We start from the raw sequence: 19,345 nt of genomic DNA, 5'->3' as shown, positions 1-19,345 counted from the left end.
AGCTTTTATGATGACTTAATTTTCGTTTTTCTCCTTTTTGATTTTTCGCCATTTATTTGCACCTCTATCTCCTTGAACAATAGGTCAATCATAAACATTTCCATTTATTCAATTCTCCAAGACACAAAAGGACCCACTGCTTAGTCGACCAGGGTACATTGACTGTGGTTTGCCAAGTTCTACGGTAGCCACCAGCTTTTCAGCAATTTAAGTGGAACTTGAAGGAGCTCGTAGTCACATTGAGAGGAGAGACATAACAGCAGGCTGTCACAAGAGAATATTCTAGTAAAAAAAATCCTGATTTCTTATGTTCAAATTTGTCAAACAAAGAAAGAGAACATCCTACATCATCAGTGTCATTAAATTCTATTGCCCAAAAGAAGTGAAAAGAAACTTTTAGATTTTACATGATGGGTGGCCTATGCATAGACTGAGGTGGGGTATGAGGCAAGCAGAGTGGGCAAGCAAGGTGTGGATTGTGAAAACCTGTGTTCACATGGCTAAGGCCTGGCTTCCCTCACGACGCTGGAAGAATTCAAGCATTACACAGCCTTCTGGGAGGCGAAACAGGTGTCTCAGTTACATACCTTTGGGAAATGTTAGCTCAAGGAAGTTGATCTTCTCTTTAACACCCTAATAATGAGGCTAATATGCTCCCAAAGAGGAAAGAGACAGAGTACCCAGTTCCCAGCCTTCCTTTGTTTCGGTGCTGGAGATAGCCTGCCTCCCTTGGCTCCATGCTCCTCTGTTTAACAACTTTGTAACTGTGTCATTGGGCACATTGCCTAACCTCCCTGAGCCTCAGCTGGTTCATTCTTCTAAAGAAAGGATGGCAGTGATCTTGACCTTATGGACTGTGAGCATGAAGTTAGCCAGCACATTAAAATGTCTGCTTACACTAACATTCTGTAAGTACTGGTTATTTTCCATTTCCTAACAGCATGATGTTGAAAATAATATACTGCTGAAAGGAAGCAGATTTATGTATGTGGATGAGACAAAGCATTCTTGTCAAAGTAGATCAGTAGGATTTGATACTCTGTGTCAAATTTTGTTTCCATAAATTGTCTTTTTTTCCTTTGAAGAGAAAAAAATATATGTAAGAAATGCCACCTACAAATCAGATGTGGTAGGCCAATTGAAATTTCAGAGTGTGGGTATCACCCCCTATGTCTGACCTTTCCTTTTGGAGAAATGAAAAAAAGCTATATTAGAAAAATAGAGAAAATTGGCTTTCCCATAATCACAACACAATAAATAATGAAAGTTCACAGAGATTTCTGTCGAGCCCAGCTTTGGGTAGAGTTCTTGGGTTTCACCTCTTTGGGGGAGCAGTGTAATTCTCCAAGAATGATGGTAATAATTTCCTCCACAATGAGACCTTTAACATGCTGGTGGGCGCGTGGCTCTGTGGTCATTACTCTTTGCAGTACCTCAGAGATATGCCACGACGATAGCTCACAGTTCCCTCTCGAGGGGCCAGTGGGCGAAACGTCAGCTCCTGAAGCCGGAAGAGCATGTTCAGCTACCTTAGGCTTCCCATCACCAGGCTCAGGGAATGTGATGGCAAGGCCTTTGCTTTTTGGGCCACTCCATTTCTCTCCCTTCTGTAGCTCCTGTATACCCTTCCTTGCTTTCAATAAAACCCTTTGTATAAAATTCAGTCTGTAAAATTTGAGGCTGATTCTCATTATGAAGTGGCAGAAAGTGCTCCTTTTTTTTTTAAAGATTTATTTATTTTTATTACAAAGTCGGATATACAGAGAGGAGAGACAGAGAGGAAGATCTTCCCTCTGATGACTCACTCCCCAAGTGAGGGCAACGGCCGTCGCTGTGCTGATTTGAAGCCGGGAACCTGGAACCTCCTCAGGCTCTCCCATGCAGGTGCAGGGTCCCAAAGCCTTGGGCCATCCTCAACTGCTTTCCCAGGCCACAAGCAGGGAGCTGGATGGGAAGTGGAGCTGCCTGGACTAGAACCGGCGCCCATATGGGATCCCGGCACGTTCAAGGTGAGGACTTTAACCGTTAGGCCATGGCGCCGGGCCCAGGAAGGGTTCCTTTTTAAGATTACTAAGTCATGTGGTAGAAACCAACAGGCAAAGGAAGAAAGTGGTTGTTCCAGTAGTGTCGGGCATAGAGTAGGACCAGTTATCTGATTCCTGCTTAGTCAAAGTGGAAGCTGGTGAAATGTTGAGAGAGTCAAGATAGGACAGTGGAAGGCAGACCCCGAGTCCCACCGCTTCTGCTCTATCAACCTTGTGAATGACTCTAACAGGAATCACAATCCTCTTAGAGATTCTAGAAGGGACATCGACTGATCTGAGCCTTTTTTTTAAAAAAAAATATTTTTATTGTTGTTTAAAAGAATTACACAAAGAAGGAGAAATAGAAAAAGAGACCTGGCACGCACTGGTTTCCTCCTCAAAGGCCAGAACAAAGCCAAGAGCCCATATGGAAGGCAGGGCCCAAGTACCTAAGCCATACTCTCTTCTTTCTCAGGATCCTTTAGCAAAAGTCGGATCTGAAGTGGGGAAGCCAGGACTCAAACTGGAGTTCATAGGAGATGCTGGCACCATGGGCAATGACAAATGACAGCCCCTAACGTTTACCTTTTTGTCTAACTGACTTGTGCAATCACCAAGTCACATTTTTAAAATTATTGTTGTTTGAGGAGCAAGGAAGGGACAAAGAATTCCCATCTGTTGGCTCACTCCCTAATGCCTGCAGTAATTGGAGCTGGCCAAGGCTGAACTCAGGATCTGACAATTCAATCAGGAACAGCCAGAGGGTAGCAGGTACCCAATGAACTGAGCCATCACCTGCTGTCTCCTAGTGTCTGTATTAGCAGAAAGTTGGAATTAAGAGCGGGAGCGAGGTGCGAAACCCAGGCAGGCATCTTGCCCAGCAACTTAACTGTTGGGCTAAATGCCTCTTGGGCTAACCCTGATGGAATTGTAAAGGTAACCCTTTTCCTGGCCTTGCACCCTGAGAGATAGTATATGAGAAATACTTTCATTAACAATTCCTTCACTTTAGAGAATGTTATGGCTTCAACCGTCCCTAAGTAAATATCAGTCAATCTAGGCAGTGTAGCTAGGTTCTAACATCAAAAGAAAAAAGATACTGGAAAAGGGAATATTTGAATCTGCTACTATTTCTCCCAAATGAAGTTCTAAATGTCTGGAATGCAGATGTCTGTATTAGCAGGAAGTTGGAGCAAGCAGGGAGCGGAGAAGTGTCAACCAGGTGAACAAAGTGTGTGCGTGCCTACCTAGGGACTCCCCAGGGATGTTGCAATCAGTCTGTTGTTACACAGAAACCTGGGCTTAGGATGGATTCGTCTTCTAATTATCAAAAGAATAAATAAATTCATCTTCTTTTTTAAAAACACATTTATTTTGGCCTACATTGCTATGTCGCAGATAAAGCCTTTGCCTGTGTTGCCAGCATCCCATACAGGTGCTGATTCCAGTCCTGGTTGCTTGACTTCAATCCAGTTCCCTGCTAATACACCTGTGAACACAGCCCCAAGTAGCCCAAGCACTCAAGAATTTGCCACTCATGTAAGAGACCTGGATGAAGCTCCTGGCCCAACCCCAGCCATTGCGACCATGTAACTCTTTAGTTTTTATTTATTTATATATTTTTAATATTTGAAAGGCAGAGTTGCAGAGAAAGAGAGAAAGAGAGGGAGACAGAGAAAGAGAGAGAGAATTTTTCTGTCCTCTGATTTGCTTCCCAAATGGCCACAGCAGCCAGGATGGGGCCAGGCTGCAGCCAAGGCCCAGAAGCTTCTTCCAGGTTTCCCACATGGGTGCCCAAGCATTTGGGCCATCTCCTGCTGCTTTCTCAGAAGTATAAACAGAGATCTGGATCAGAAATGGAACAGCTAACACTCGATCTGGTACCCATACGGAATGTTAGCATTGCACATGTGCTTAAGCCTGTTATGCCACAACGCGAGCCCCATGGAAATTAAGATACTAATGTGAAAATCAAATGCTTTAGTTCAGTGATAACTAATTCGAATTTATTTCCTTCTGGGCCGGTGACAAGGTGAAACCATGTGTCCAGGGGTCACTAACTGGAAACTTCTGCCAAACGCTGCTGGTAGGAAAAATTTGATAGATTAACCTTTGTGTGTGTGTGTGTGTGTGTGTGTGTGTGTGTGTGTGTGTGTTGTGATGGTGCTAAAAATGTCTGAATGTAGCCCAGGGACACGGTTCAGCCACAATAATTTACAACAACTGACCTCAAACAGGTTGCTGTTTTTGTGAGGCTGTGCAGAGGATAAAAATTGGGGGCCAGAGTTCAACAGCTTGATGTACCCTAAAACAGTCAATACTTGGAGAAAAGCAATTATGTTTCTCAATTCTTCTCATATTGTGTGTTAGCCCTTCCCTTAAATGAGTGTCGGACAACGATTTGAAACCTATTGATTTATATAAATGCTGAAATATTAGCCAATTTTCAAGGTCCATGTATCTTGGTGGTGCCTTAGGTTTACATGTGGGAGACAAGGAAAAGATAAAATCACACTAGCAGTGGCTCCAGACAAATGGCTGCAGAGGCAACCTTCCTGTGTTGAACTGGAAGCTTCCAGTTTGGAAGATCTCTTTTTCCTTTCTCACTGCCTTCACTTTCTCGGTTTCATTTTTGTAAACACTATCAATTAGCTTATACCCTCTTCATGCTTGGCTGAAGTTATGATAATGTTGGGAGGGCGTCTGGAGACGAGTAGATAGTGTCCTTCTTTTTGTCTTGAGTTTTTTTTTTTCTCCAAGAATTCTATATCTTAGAAATTTATTTAAAATAAAGAGTCAGAAATAGGGGCAGCATTATGTTGCAGCGGGGTATACCACTGCCTGCCAGCATTTCACATCCAGCTGCTCTGTTTTCAATTCAGCTTCCTGTTAACACACCTTTGAAACCAGCTGAATATAGCTCTAGTGCCTTGGGCCTTGTAAACCACATGAGCGATCCAGACAGAGTCCCAGGCCTCTTGTTCTGACCTGGTGGCTGAGGCCCTTTGTGGAATGAATCAGAAGGTGAAAGATCTCTCTCTTTCCGTTTTCCTCTCTCTACATATTTCCAACAAATAAAAACACATATTATGCAGATAGAATATAGCTAGAGGATAGATACAGATTATAGAAAATTGATAGATGGATGATAGATCCATAGATAGATATGGTTGTGATTGGTCTTGTTTTAGGTAAAATGTGTTTTGTAGACTCATCCTATAAAAAACAATTGATTTTGTTTTATGGCTTTTCATTTAAGGGGATGTATAGTAACTGTGTAAGAGAGACTATCATATCCAGATGTGAAGATACAGTGCAGCATGTAGCTACTTCTAAATCAAAGATTGACTCCCAATGAAACTCTTAACTATGTCTGGACAATAGGATGATGGATTCTCTGCCATTGTCCATCCCTACAATGCCAGGATACACTTAAATAGTAGAATGATGAACTTATGATGGGGAAAGGGAAATCTCAGAGCCTATGGAAGGGTATCATAAAAGAATTCAATAAATAAGTTTTTTAAAAAATTTACAGAGTTAAGTATGAAAAGGCTTAGGTTGAATGTCAAATGTATTGTGCTAACATCACTGGTGTCAAATTTAACCCCAAAAGTTGAGGAACTCAGGTGTTACCTGATCCCAGGATAACCTGAGATATAATAAAAAGCGAGTTTGTAAATCTGATGTTTCCTGAAATGATACTGTCAAGGCCCTAACAGAAACTGCTTCTAATGCCAAAGTCAAATCAATGAATGAGAAATTCAAAATAAGGAAAAGTATGAAGCTAGCCCACAAAATTCCTCCTCAAAATTCCACTCTGTGCTGTTTTTTCTTTATTAGAGATTCCTTTTGTGCTGTGTGTAACTTCATCCTCTCCATATTGTGTTGCTTTGGGGAGGAATATTCATATATCCACACTCTTGTCCAACTCAAGACAGTACCAGAGAACACTGATAGACATGCTGTTAGAATAGCAGTGTAATGGGGTAAGATCCTGGGTGTGTAATTTTGCCTCCCTTTCTTCTCCTTCAAACACCCCAATAAATAAAGCATGATGAAAAGTCTTTAGTATTTTTATTCAATCCAATTCTGAGTAGATCTGTCATTTTACTTTTACTTCCTGGTGCTTAGAGGCTGTTCTGGCCATCCTTAAAGCTTCTTAGCAACCCCAGGAACATTATCTCTGCATGGGGCTGCTGTATTCTCAAATGCTGACAGAATCCAGGTGTGACAAGCCAGAGCAAGGCTACTCTAGTGGCATAAATGGCATACATAAGCTAAATGGCATTATTCTACTTGGGTCCATGTAGTCAGATGAGATGTGGAAATTTGGACCTGGTGTTTCCAAGTCTAGAAAAGCTGGAAACCAGATTTCTTCTTCTCTCTCTCTTTTTTTTTTTTTTACTGAAATTCTGATTTTTTTTTTTAATGTCCAGGTTAACTGATGAAGCTTGAAGTCATCGCTTGGGAGCCAACATCAGGGCGACATCTTTGGACAGGATCTGTGTGGTCCATCAGTTCACTGTCTCTGCCCAACGCTCCTGTTAGAGACGGCATTCTGTCTCCCTAGGTTCAATGCTGAGGTTCTAACCCCTAATATTTGGGATGTAAGGCCTTAAGGAAAGTGATTAAGGGGAGTGAGGTCACCAGGGCGAGGCCCTACCCTATGGGATCGGTGTCCTTCTAAGACGAGAAACGCACAGCAGGGGTGCAAAGCCATAAAATACAGAAAATAAGAAAGTGACAGTCTGCAAGCCATGGAGGGGGCTCAGAGGAAATCAGCCTTGCTGGCAGGGAGGCCTTGGCCTTTCAGTGCCAGGACTTGGAAGAACACCAATATTTGCTGTTTAAACTGCATGGTCTGCAGGGTTTTGTCTTTTCTTCTCACTGGAAGTGATGCTTCGATGGGGAGATTATGATTCATCTCTGTGAAAAACATTAGTTGTAGTGGTCTTTGATGCAGCATTAGCATTGTTTGTAGCTAAGCGGGAGTTTACCATTTTGGGAACTGGACTCTTCCAAATTCACAGAGAGAAGTTGATGTTCATGAAGTTGCTGGTCAAAAATGGTGTTGTGTTTCCCCCACTAATCTCTGAAGAAAATGAAGCATTTTGGGGGTAGTTCTTGTTGGCAATAAACCATAATAAGATAAACTGCGGCTGTGACTGTGTCACTAATGGAGATCATAGTATTACTAAATCATGCTACAATTGTTACAGATATCTCAAATAATCATTTAAGCTCAACACTATTTTGAAATTACAGTAATTGCGAGATCCACAGCTAATTCCTGTTATTTTATTCATGAAAAGGAAGCACATATTAAATCACAAATGAGTTTTTAATATTTTGATAACTTTATTATGTTGTAATTGGTTTCCCTTGCAATTATATGCATTTTATTTTATTCATTTCAAAACAGTGTTTTAAGGGATATTCCTGGGCATTGCCATGCTGCAAAGCCTGATGGCACAGAACATCTGAAGGAATCTCTCGTCTGCATGAGTAATCGGGTCGCTGTGAATGGCACGGGCCCTGTCACAGAGTCCATGAAACTCTGTCCATGAAGTATAAGGTCTCATAGTGAGTATGTTCACATGAACCTAAGCTGTGTGAGTGAACTTTTATCTGATAGTGCTAATGATACCAATACTAGTTTATGACAGAGCGGCCCTGGCGGCTCAGGGGTCTGTCAGAGAAGCCCAGAGCTAGATGTCTTCCATTCATGTAGTCCAGCATGCTTTCAAACTCTCTTCTTTCCATCAGAGGCAAAAATCTCCCAGCTTAGTCATCTCCCGCTGTATCATCATTGCTTTGTCAACTTTTCCCTGTTGATCATCTGCTCAAAGAATGGAAGCAAAAAGGAGTGCCTTGTTTTCAGCTGAGCCCACAGCATAGGCTCAGAGATCCTAAACCAGGGTCCCCATAACTCAGCAGATATTTTTGCAACCTGGGGTACATGAATGAGAACAGCAGAGCCCTGTGTAACAAAGCTGTCTGTTCCTCTGGGCAGAGCACATTACTTAGGTTTGTCTTGCTCATACCGTTTGCATGCTTTCATCCAACGTCACGGGCATACTATCTGCTTCTCCCCGTACTGTCTACCGATTGCATTCTATATGTAACTTTTTTTTTTTAAAAAAAAGATATTTTACTTTTTTTGACAGGCAGAGTTACAGAGAGAAAGTGAAAGAGGAAGAAAGAGAGAAAGAGAGATTTTTCCATTCACTGGTTCGCTCCCCAAAGGATTGTTGCAACAGTCAGGGCTGGCTCAGAAGCCAAGAGCTCCACCTGGGTCTTCCCTGTGGGCCATCTGCCAATGTTTTTCCTGGGCACATTAGCAGGGAACTGGATTGGAGTTGGAGTAGGTTTTACTGGAGCTAGCACTCTTCTGCCATGTCGGAGTAACATGTGGTGGCTTAACTCTGTGTTCCACAACACCAACCCCTCTATATTCAGCATGAAGCCACATTTTGCCTCCTACCAGAATAATGGTGTATTTTCATTTTACAAAAAAAAATAGCTTTGCTCATTATTTGTCAAGCAGTGTTCTAAGGTCAGTCCTAGTTGTATGCTCATCATAATATTATGAATTAGGCTTGATGATTACATGTTATTCATCTTCCAGATAGAAGGATAAAGTGAAGCCTTAAGAGATTACCAACTTTGCCCCAAATGGAATAAGGTTACTTCAGAACATCTATGGATAAGTATAACTAAAGGATAAACTTTATTTTGGTGTAAAAATATTTTGAAATTCATGGATAGTGTTTTCATGACTACGTATTCTATGAGCTGTTTAGAAATCATTGATTTCAAAAAATTTTGCACCAAAGTAAATTTATGGTATCCTATTTTTTCAGAAATATTTTGAAACACACTTAAATGTATTTATATGTGCATATATATATATATACACACACACACACACAAATACAGACACACATTTTGAACAGTAGAACAAGCTCTAACCTGCCCTTCCCAACGTTCTGAGTCCTCTTCATATACCACTTGGTGAATATCCAACCTTTTTGAATCTTGAATCCATCACTTGCTAGATGACAACTATTCAATGATTTATTAGACTGCACTCAACAGTTTCTAGTTTTACATGGTGAGAGGAATCATATTTTCTAACAGCATCTATGTGTTAGCGCTTATAGAGTTTTATTGTAGAGGGCATGGGTTCAAGTGGCTCGGTCATGCTTAATGCACCTGGTAAGCTAAAGTATTTTAAACTGTAACCTGGTTCTAACTTGACTGTGCATGGTTTTCTGCCTGGTTCCATCCCAAAGCTAGAACAGACATATGCTTCATGCCAATAAGCAAAGGAAACAAAAGGGACGTTCAAGCTTATCCCAATTGCAAGTTTCATTACAGCGCTGGAGAACCCGCCTTTCTGAGTTTGCATTCACAATATTAGGAGAATATAAAATGGCTTAGTCATCAAATGCTAGAGTGGAGTGTTGCTGGGCCAAATCCATCCTCACTTCTCCAAGTCTTCTCACAGAAAGGAACACCTTCCTGACTTAACGCTGACTCCATTTGCTGTTCCCTTCTTGACTACCCGTGTTACTCCAACAACTCCTACATGAATGCACATTCACTCTAGGTCTCCCCGGCTGGTTCTATTTCCTAGGAACTGACCACCAGTTGGAGGCAGAGGACTGGAAACAATTGCTGCCGGCATCCTCAGAGTCTCCTTGGAGAAGCTCTTGATTCTCCTGACGGGGTCTCTTCTGGCAAAGCAAGTGAGGAGACACCACTCTGATCGTGCTGTCTCTTAGGGGATCTTTGAAAAATCACAGTAATTATCACTTCTCAAAGCTGTCTAATTTCAGCGGAAATTTATCTATCAGATCTTCCCTGCTGTCAGAGTAGAAGTTAAATAATCATAACCCATTCTTTCTGGAGGAAGTGGAGAATGAGGAAATGCTTTATTTTCCTTTGGTTGGCAGGTTCCAAGGAAACATTTTGCTCTCTCTACCCTGTCACACCCAGAAAAAAACAATCTGTACAAATCTCGTAGTGAGAGCATTTCACATTCCCTGGCAATAGTCTGGTTTGAAGTGGAGGGTTGGGATTTAGACATGAAATTCTCCCAGACGTTCAAGCTAAGTTGTCTGAGCTACTCTGAGAATCATTTACAAAACCTGGCATTGGATGCCTTTGAAAACAGTGGCAGTATTTTGCAGTCATTGTCTCTTGTCGTTTTAGTTAAAACAAAGACGACTGGGGGAAAAAAAATGAAAAGCAATTGGAAGCTTCATCCGGTTTCTCAAGGCTTTTGAAATAAAAGAAACTTTCAAGTGGCATTATGTAATTTCGGCTCTGCTCTTTGTGCGTTGCTGCCTCATTCCCCTGAGATCCTCAGGACACACAAAAGCACCTCACTCATCCCTCTCCATCATTCCTGCTTCATTTCTCATACAGTTTGGCAGCAAATGACAAGAAAACAAGTGAACAGGAAGCCTGCACCAGGAAAGGATCCGTGTCCTGAAGGTTGCTATCACAGCTGTGTCCCAAGGTGTGTTCATTCAATGAGCTTGAAGGAGACTTTCTTTGCAGCTGAAGAGGATCCTGAGGGCAATACACAGCTACCCCAGGCTTGGGTGGATGACTTAAGGTGCAGATCCCACAGAGCAAATAGACACATCAGCACACTTCTGATTTCCTATGTCTGTCATTAGTCCATTACCTGACCTTGACCATGGCCCTGCATGACTTAATTTTCAACCTCTTCCTCTACTTCCCTGAGACAAGAGCCTCTTGTTCCTGAGTCACCGTGTAGATTACAGGATCCTTAAGGTCAGGAGATGTTACCACTGTTGTTCACTGGTAGACCCTGGTGCCTAGTAAAGGGCCTGCCACAGAGGGCTCAATAAAATATTTGCAAATAAATATAAGGTGACAAAGCTGTTAGGATGGTTGCCAGTCTACTAAGGTCCAATAAAGTTAAATTGTTATTATTATTATTATTTTCCACATTCTTCCCCCATTATTTTCAAATTGGCCTCATACAGGCTGAATAGCCCACATGATTGGCAAGCCTTTCCTTCTGCTACCTGCAGCTTTATTCTCTAAAATATTTTCAAGTCTTTGTGAGGAAAATTTCAGTGACACATTTTAAATACTTGTTAAGCACAGTCATTATGTTCAATGACAGCAGTTATGTAAAAAAATCATAAAAAGGAATATATTTGTGTTTTAAATGGGAATAATGGATGCCAACACTTTTCACTTTGCAAAACCTAATGGCCCAACCAAATCTTTTTTTTTTTTTTTTGGTGGAGGCTTAGCAGCTCACATAATGGGCTGTTTCAAGAATGCCTTGAAAAAAAAATCTCAATTCTGGTCAAACTTTTTATTATGAGGAATGGTCAATGATTGATTCTTACAACAGCAGGCAGAAAGACACGTGCCAGCAATGACCTCCTGGAGCTCATTCTTGCCTTTGAGATATGGAGGACATTTATTCAAAAATGATTTGGTAATCCCCTCCCCGCACAACCTGTTGTTATCTGTTACGCTAACCTTGAGCAAGTTAACTTGTCATTGAGTTTCTAATTACTTTTGAGTAAATTAAGGATAAAATAATTTCTACTTTAAAGAGGTGGTATGTGCATTGAGTAAACTAATGCCCATGAAGTGCTTAGCAGGGTGTCCTAAAGCAAATATTATCTGTCCTTAAGAATATCAAGCAGGGGAGAAATGGAGATGAAACCAATAGTGACATTAATATATAATCGATGTTAATAACACAATTAACTGAGCAAAATAGAGAACCATAGCAAGATGGAAACTATAAGCCCAAATATACCAGGAGGTAAATGCAAACAGACTAAATAGCATAGTTAAAACACAAAGATAGTGTAACTGAATTAAACAGAAACCCAAGAATGCAAAGCTTCCAAGATAACAGCTTAAGGGAAGGATATGGAAATGTTGAAAATTAAAGGATGCAGAAGAGGCATCCCAGGGAAATACTAATAGAAAGAAAACCTGTGGGTGAATCCTGAGTTTCTGTCTTTGTCATGTCATCGTATGTGAGTGCTAAGGAGCCGGGATTTTGGCCCTGCTGCTTATAGCTTCTATTTAAAATTGGACTTTCCATCTGTCACTATTTCCCTGTCATGGCAAGGGTGAAGAAAGAGTGGGAAGTGTGCATGCTCAGCATTTTCTAAATTCAAGGTCAAGTTGCACTCATTACCGTTATTCAAGTTCTACCTGCCGCAACCACATGCCATGGCCACAGCTAACCAAGGAAAGTACAAAATATAGTCATTTGTAAATGATCATGGACCAGGCTGAACTTGTGGTATGGGACAACTCTTCATCAAAGAAGACTTTCTATTTTAGCACAGGAAAAAGGGAATAGATACAGTTGTAATGCTACACTTTATAAAATAAGGATTTGGGCTTTAAAAAAGTGGATTGAGCTTATTCACAACCACATAGTTAGCAACTGCAAGCCTACATGTTCTTGGTCGTCCATTCCCAAGGCTGATGCTCTCCAAGCATCTGTGATTTGGCAGCTGTACCTGCTGTCACTGGGGTGCCTTGAGCATACTCATCCCTCACAGGGTTTGGGAACTTATAAGTCCGTGAAAAAAGCTAAGCATACGAGATCGCATTGAGTTAAGAGCCACCCACCCTGCTGGCTATCAAGATGTGACAATGCAGGAACCTGCATTCTGCAAGGGCATAGAAATTTCCTGGGGAGATTCCAAGTCCAAAGACACTCCCTCTGAAGAGGGCACATCCATGCAGACAGAGGGCCATTGTAGGTGGCACACTATGGGGACAGGCAGTCGATAGCCAAACACAGATTTTGATTTCTGCTTTCCCTGTTAACCTACCAAGTCCTGCTAAATTATTCATAGGAATCAGCATCATTTTGAAAGTGTCCAAAAAATTTGCTCCACCAGAAAGAACATGCAGAACTGACACATTTCGAAACATCCCACAACTTCTGGAACACCCAGATATCAAGAATTGTGGAGCTGTTGCAAACGGGAAGGAAAGAGCGAGAGGGAAGGAAGGGAAAAAGCGAGAGAAAAGGGACAGAAAGATAATATATTCTTGACTTTAAGCTATCTTGACTTTCTGTGCCTTAATTAGTGTTTCTCCAGAGTTTTTTTCATAGTGGTGTATTTACTTCAGTTCTCCCCCACACTCTGCCACACACACGCCAAATGCTCTCAGGCCTGCAGAATCCATGGGCTAATTTTGGTTGTCAGGGAAACTGCCTGTATTTGCATGGCCTGTCACAGATTCCTAAGGGCAATCCCTGCCAGATGTGAGGACCCACAAGCACACCAGCCCCCAAACGCTCCAGGTTCCCAGTCTGACAGCATCAACCCCCATTCTATTTCTAGACCCAGCCTGCTTGCCTCTGTTCTGAGCTGCCTCTGTGGTAGTAGACCCAGATTTGGCTTTGATGATGTGCTAATCTTAGAAATAAATGGCCTTCCTTGCCATCTTGCTGCTTTCAGTTGCATGCAAATCACATCACTGTCACTTCATAACTTGGGAATAACCTGACATGATAAGACTCAGGTAATGATTGCAGTGGTTATTGCTGTTTTCTTACTCTGTCCCCCAGTATCAGTCACAGAATATAGTAGATTTGGGCAAAATGATGAAGTGACAAAACGCAGATGGCGATGGTTATTGGGTTGGGTGATGAACAAACGGGATATCCATTCAAGCTGTCCTATGGGGTAGGAAAAACAAAAATCTTGATGGTACAAATTGATGCTAAAACTTCATTTATGTTAAGTTCTCCAGATGTTACATGTTTCAGCAAGCAGTACTAAGAAATAAGAATATCTTACTCTTTTCTTTCGGTCTGTTCTGTAAGTTACATGATCAAAGGTGGCCAAATTGTACTGCATCTCAAACATGGAAGGCAATGTGGCCTCAAATATTTGACCACTTTAGGGAGTTGATGTTGTTATCCATAAAAGGTGGAAGAAGGATTGACAGTTCATCTTTTTCTTGTTGAAATACGCTGATATGCATCAGTCATTATAAAAAATATCCTCTGGAAGAAAACATTAGATCCAAGCACAGATGTTTTCCTTTGTTCTGAAGCCGCACTGGACACACGTGTTATTTTTGCTGCCCTTGCGTGTCCTTTTCATTAAAATCTTTTTCACTGTGTTGGCCATCCCTGGGGCACTCTGGTAGATTTATGTGGATCCTCCCTAGGACCTGGAGTGAGATGTATCTTACACAACCAATCAGAGCATCACAGACTGCTCTGCACTATGGTTGGTTCAGGAGAGACCCCACAATGCTATCAGCAGTAAGAGTCAGAGAAAATTTCATGAAGGATATTTTTTCTCATTAAATTTTGTTTAATGGGCCTCCAAATTTTGAGACAGGTTTTATAAGTTGTTTCCATTTAAAAGTCTGATTTTAGAAACTAATAAAACTATCCTGCACACACACAAAATGCTCCATGAGACATTCTCTCCCTATAAAGGCTTTATGATATATTGCTACCCTTGTCTTTTTCTATTAAATTGCAATGATCAGTGGAGACAGTTCTGAGACTGTTCTGGCGGCACTGATTAATCCTGGGGTGGTAGATATTAGGGTTAATATTCATTTAGTCTCCTGGCCTTCTGGGCAGACTTGGTGACCTTGCCAGCCCAACAACCTTCTTTTTTTTTTTTTTCTGATTTGTGTGTTTTATTTTTTTTCTTCATTAATTACATTGTATTATGTGACACAGTTACATAGGTACTTGGGTTCTCCCCACCCCTCCCCAAACCCTCCCACCATGGTGGATTCCTCCACCTTGTTGCATGAACACAGCTCAAGTTCAGTTGAGATTCCCCCATTGCAAGCGTATACCAAACATAGAGTCCAGCATCTTATTGTCCAGTCAAGTTCAACGGCTTCTTAGGTATACCCTCTCTGGTCTGAAGACAGAGCCAGCAGAGTATCATCCCAGTCAATTGAAAGCTCCAACATGCCATCAGCAAAAATTTACATCACTATGGAATTAATTGACATAGTAATGAGTAACCAACATGTTAAAAGTAAATGCGAGTTCCCAGCCACCTTCTGTGACCACCTCACCTACACTTCAATCTTATCCATGGCTTTGATCACACCCATCACAACTTTCCATCTCATATCATGGACAACAATATAACCCAGAGGAGAAGAGTCAGAAAATCTCTCAGAACACATGTGCTTGCTAGGAACCATATCGACAACGGCAGTATCACATGATTCCAAGAACTTAGAGCTATCTTCCAGCTTGGACCAGTCTTCTCCCCACAGCTCAGCAACATTGCAAATGGTGTGACAATCCAGCACACATTTGGGGTATGAACACCCAGCCTGGATAGTTCAAGATGGTCACCTGAGCAGTAAAGCCAACTGCTTCCATTGATGTTTTTGCTGTCACCAGCAACGTCATCATGACAACCATCTTTGATGGACACATTCTTGACACTGAAGCCTTTATTGTCCCCTGGGAAAGCTTTCCTCAAAGCTTCATGGTGCATTTCACTAAATGTCTATTCAGCTGTGCCATTGACTGGAGCTAAAGTTACCAACATGCCAAGTTGGAGAACACCAGTTTCCTTTCAACCCACAAGGGCAGTACAGATATCATCAATTTGGTAGACATCCTAAAGAGACAGACACAAGAGCTTGTCAATTGTCTAATTCGTAGGAAGGTGCAATCCAGGGCTTCAAGCAGTGTGGTTCCACTGGCTCTGGCATTTTGTGGGTGACTTTCCCTCCCTTAATTCACAAGATATTAACACTTGGCTCTAATATGTTGTTGTTGTTCCAAACAGAAGCTGGCACAACTGCTACTGCATCAGGATTGTTAGCCAATTTAATTTCTTCTTAAAGATTCATTTATTTTATTTGAAAGGCAGATTTACAGAGAGAAAGAAAAAGAGAGAGAAAATCTTCCACTTGTTGATACACTACTCAAATGGTCGCAATGGCTGGACCTGAACCAATCCAAAACCAGGAGCCAGGAACTTCTACCAGGTCTCCCATTTGGATGCAGGGCCCAAGGACTTTGGCTGTCTTTTTTGCCATTTTTCCAGTCCATAAGCAGGGATCTATATTGGAAGTGGAGCAACCAGGACACAATCAGACTCCTACATGGGATGTCAGCACTCCCACCACACCAGCCCTGTAGTAACGAAGGTGCTGACTTCCTTAACGATTTTCTTGTAACTCTTCTGGTGGTAGGGTCACTCAGTAGAATCCATTTTGCTAACACCAGCAATTCATTGTTTTACACTCAACAAGAACGGCTTATTCACGGGTCTGCCTATTCTTGGAGATACCAGCTGCCAACTCTCTGATATTAGCAGTAACAACTAGGATAGCATGGTCAGCCTGAGATGTGCCAGGTTGAGATGTGTTCCAGGGCATCAATGATAGTCACGCAATACTTGCTGAAGTCAACTTTCCAAAAGGAGATGTGACAATGATACCACAGGCATGCTCTGCTTTCAGTTTATCCAGGACCCAGGTACGTTTACAGGAGCCCTTTCCAATGTCAGCAGTCTCCTTCTCATTTTTTTTTTCAGTGATTTCTTCTGTCAATGCCACCACATTTGTAGATTAAATATATAAAGGTGGTGGACCTGTCTAAATCTGTTTGCCCCATGACAATAATGCTGATTTGAGTCTTCCTTTTTGGCTTTGTTTTAGCAAGGGTTTTCATGTTCTGGCTTAAGTCAATTTGGGTCTGATTTTCCATCACTTACATGAGAAAGAATTTTAGTTGATGCACAAATACAAGCAAAGGAGAAGCTGTGCAAAGCACAAGGATAAAGACCCGGGCAAGACTTAGACCTATTGTTTAAGCCTAATAAAAACACATGCACTACAAGTATGCCAAACAAAGCTAACTATGATGTATTTAGGGTAAAGTTGACCACAAAAGAAGGCAAAAATCCTTCCTGGATATCATGTTCTCAATACTGCCCCGAGCAAAGGTGATTTTTGAAAATCTGGCTAACTGTTCAGCTCAGCCTCATCCCAGTTTTGAGGCTGAAACCAGCTTCTGTATATGGAAGCCCAAGTTCTTTCACTGTTGAACCTGCCAGTCCAGGCTTTGCAATGTACTGATGTAATCAAGGGGTCACTTCTAGATGCCACAGGTGGAAATAACCCAGGGAGTCACCAGAACTTTCTCCCCCAAAGGGAAACGAAGGCCTGGAAATACCCAGAGATTTCTGGAGTAGCATGTGGTCCTTTGGCTTGCTATAAGTAAAGACAACCAGGAAAACAGCTTCCCAGAAGGTCATTTTCTTATGTTCCATTGTGCCACGTTTTTTTGTACTTGTCATCTGTCTGAGTTCAGTGGGCAATGGAAATTACAATTATCAAGACAAACATTAAATCATTGTAATAGGATCCCACCGAGCTGAATTCAAAGTCTAAATGCAAATCACCAGAGACACTTTCTGAAACTTCTCAAGGTTGAGTTGCTTTGCTTGTCAAATGAGAAGAGCGTAGTGTGTTTTTCCTCAGACGGCTGTGACGACAACATGAGATAACACAAGTCATGTAGTGTGCTTTGCACACATGGCGTAAAAACGTCTTGTTTTACGGTTGTTGTTACTATTTCTGGTGATGTTATTTTTCTATGATGGTAAAATGTGGGAAAATACCTTTGTAGAAAGAGTGATGTTTAACTGTATGTTCTTCCCTTTGAAAAAACTAGCATATGTTTTCAATCAATTGATTTAAGTTTCTCTTCAGAAGAATATTCTTGTCCTGGTCTTAGGATCCTCAAAACTATTGAATTGTGTCTTCCAATTAGACTGGGAGTTGTTGGAATCAGCTGTGTGAACTAGTTTCCTATGCTAATCCCAAAATCCTTTTTTTGAGTTGCACAGAGAAAGAGGCTGACCCAAAATTTCTATATCTTCACAATTCAGTAACAATTTTTCTAATGAAAATTTTCTCTTAATACTTTCTTCGTTACTAAGCAGAGAAAATAAATGGAAATTGAGTAATTTCTTAGTAAGACAGAAAGGAATGTACATCTGAAAATTCTTGGAACCACATGAGGGCAAAATACTTCTAGTGATAAAACAACACCACTCGGTTATTTTTGAATAACAACAGGCCTGTGCAAAGGAATTCCAATAAATAGAACATATTTAGTTGATAGTTTAAGTGCTATTCTCTTGTCTATTGGCCACTATAAACCATCTAATTGATCCCTTTTGCCTAGATAGGAAGAATGAGGTAGGAATAGCACATTATTTTTCATATAACATGAAAGATCATATCTTAAGTTCTGGCAAGCAAACGTCCAGCCATATGCCACAGTGCTTAGAATTTAAACTTGCTTTTCCTATATGATCTTGGCAGGAGGAGTCATGGCTTGAAAAACTGGTTGTCATGTATTCTCTTCCATCTTTTCAATGGAAAGAACAAAAGGTAGATTCTAAAAGGAAATGGAGCTGAGAGTTGCAGCAAAGCAAGCTCCTTAGGGATATATCAAAGATGGTTATAGAATGAGATCCCAGTGGTCTGGTCCTTTGGTTTTTTTGAAATTCTGATTCTTCTTTGTTGAATTAGAAAAAGCAATGCAGAAAACTAGAGCTGTTGAACACACAAACAAGTCACCAGAGTGGTTATTTGAGGATAGATCCTTTAACCCTTTTCTTCAAGATCTATAAAACCCTAACTGTCACACGGTTCTGGGATCTCTTTTTTGCTTGTTTTTAAAACAGTAGCATCCTATCACTGCAATCTCCTATAGCTTGGATTTTCATGGCTTCTCCCCAGTGCCACTGTAACCATGTTGATATGAAGTATCATCACGTGTCACCTGGATCATGCCGAAGCTCCTGGCGGTTCTGCTTGATTCTGTGATGTTGCCTTCACTGTGTCCTCAGCTTAACAGCCTGGGCATAGAGCTTACACCTATACCAGACAAGTTCCTCTTTGCTCTGATTTTTATTGCCAGTGCATTCAGTGAGTTCTATTGCCAGAACTCCATCCAGGCCTCCTCTAGGGGTATCAGGGACACAGGTGCTTGGGCCATCGCTGCTGCCTCCAAAGATGTGCCTTAAAAAACGTAGCTCCCAAGCAGAATCTAACCAGCCACTCTGATGTGGAGTGTTGGTATCTGAACCTTTGTGTGAAACACCTAACACCCAAATTTCCTTCCTGACCTTCTATCTTATTAATTTCGCCCCATTTGCTTTGCATCGCTTATGTTAGCTACTGCTTCTGGGCATGAATTAGCATGCTCCTCTTGTCTCAAGCCCTTAGAACTTTCTGCGCCTTCTGCATGGATAATTTCCGGT

The 19,345-nt window shown here is 41.4% G+C and overlaps 1 pseudogene; it reads right to left on the bottom strand.

The window, feature by feature from the left end:
* Positions 1 to 15,119: 15,119 nt before the first annotated feature.
* On the bottom strand, positions 15,120 to 16,776 carry LOC105941610 (elongation factor 1-alpha 1-like; annotated as a pseudogene).
* Positions 16,777 to 19,345: the final 2,569 nt, after the last annotated feature.

The sequence above is a fragment of the Ochotona princeps genome, chromosome 21, assembly GCF_030435755.1.
Source record: "Ochotona princeps isolate mOchPri1 chromosome 21, mOchPri1.hap1, whole genome shotgun sequence".
NCBI lineage: Eukaryota > Metazoa > Chordata > Mammalia > Lagomorpha > Ochotonidae > Ochotona > Ochotona princeps.
This window is presented reverse-complemented; position numbering and strand designations above follow the sequence as displayed.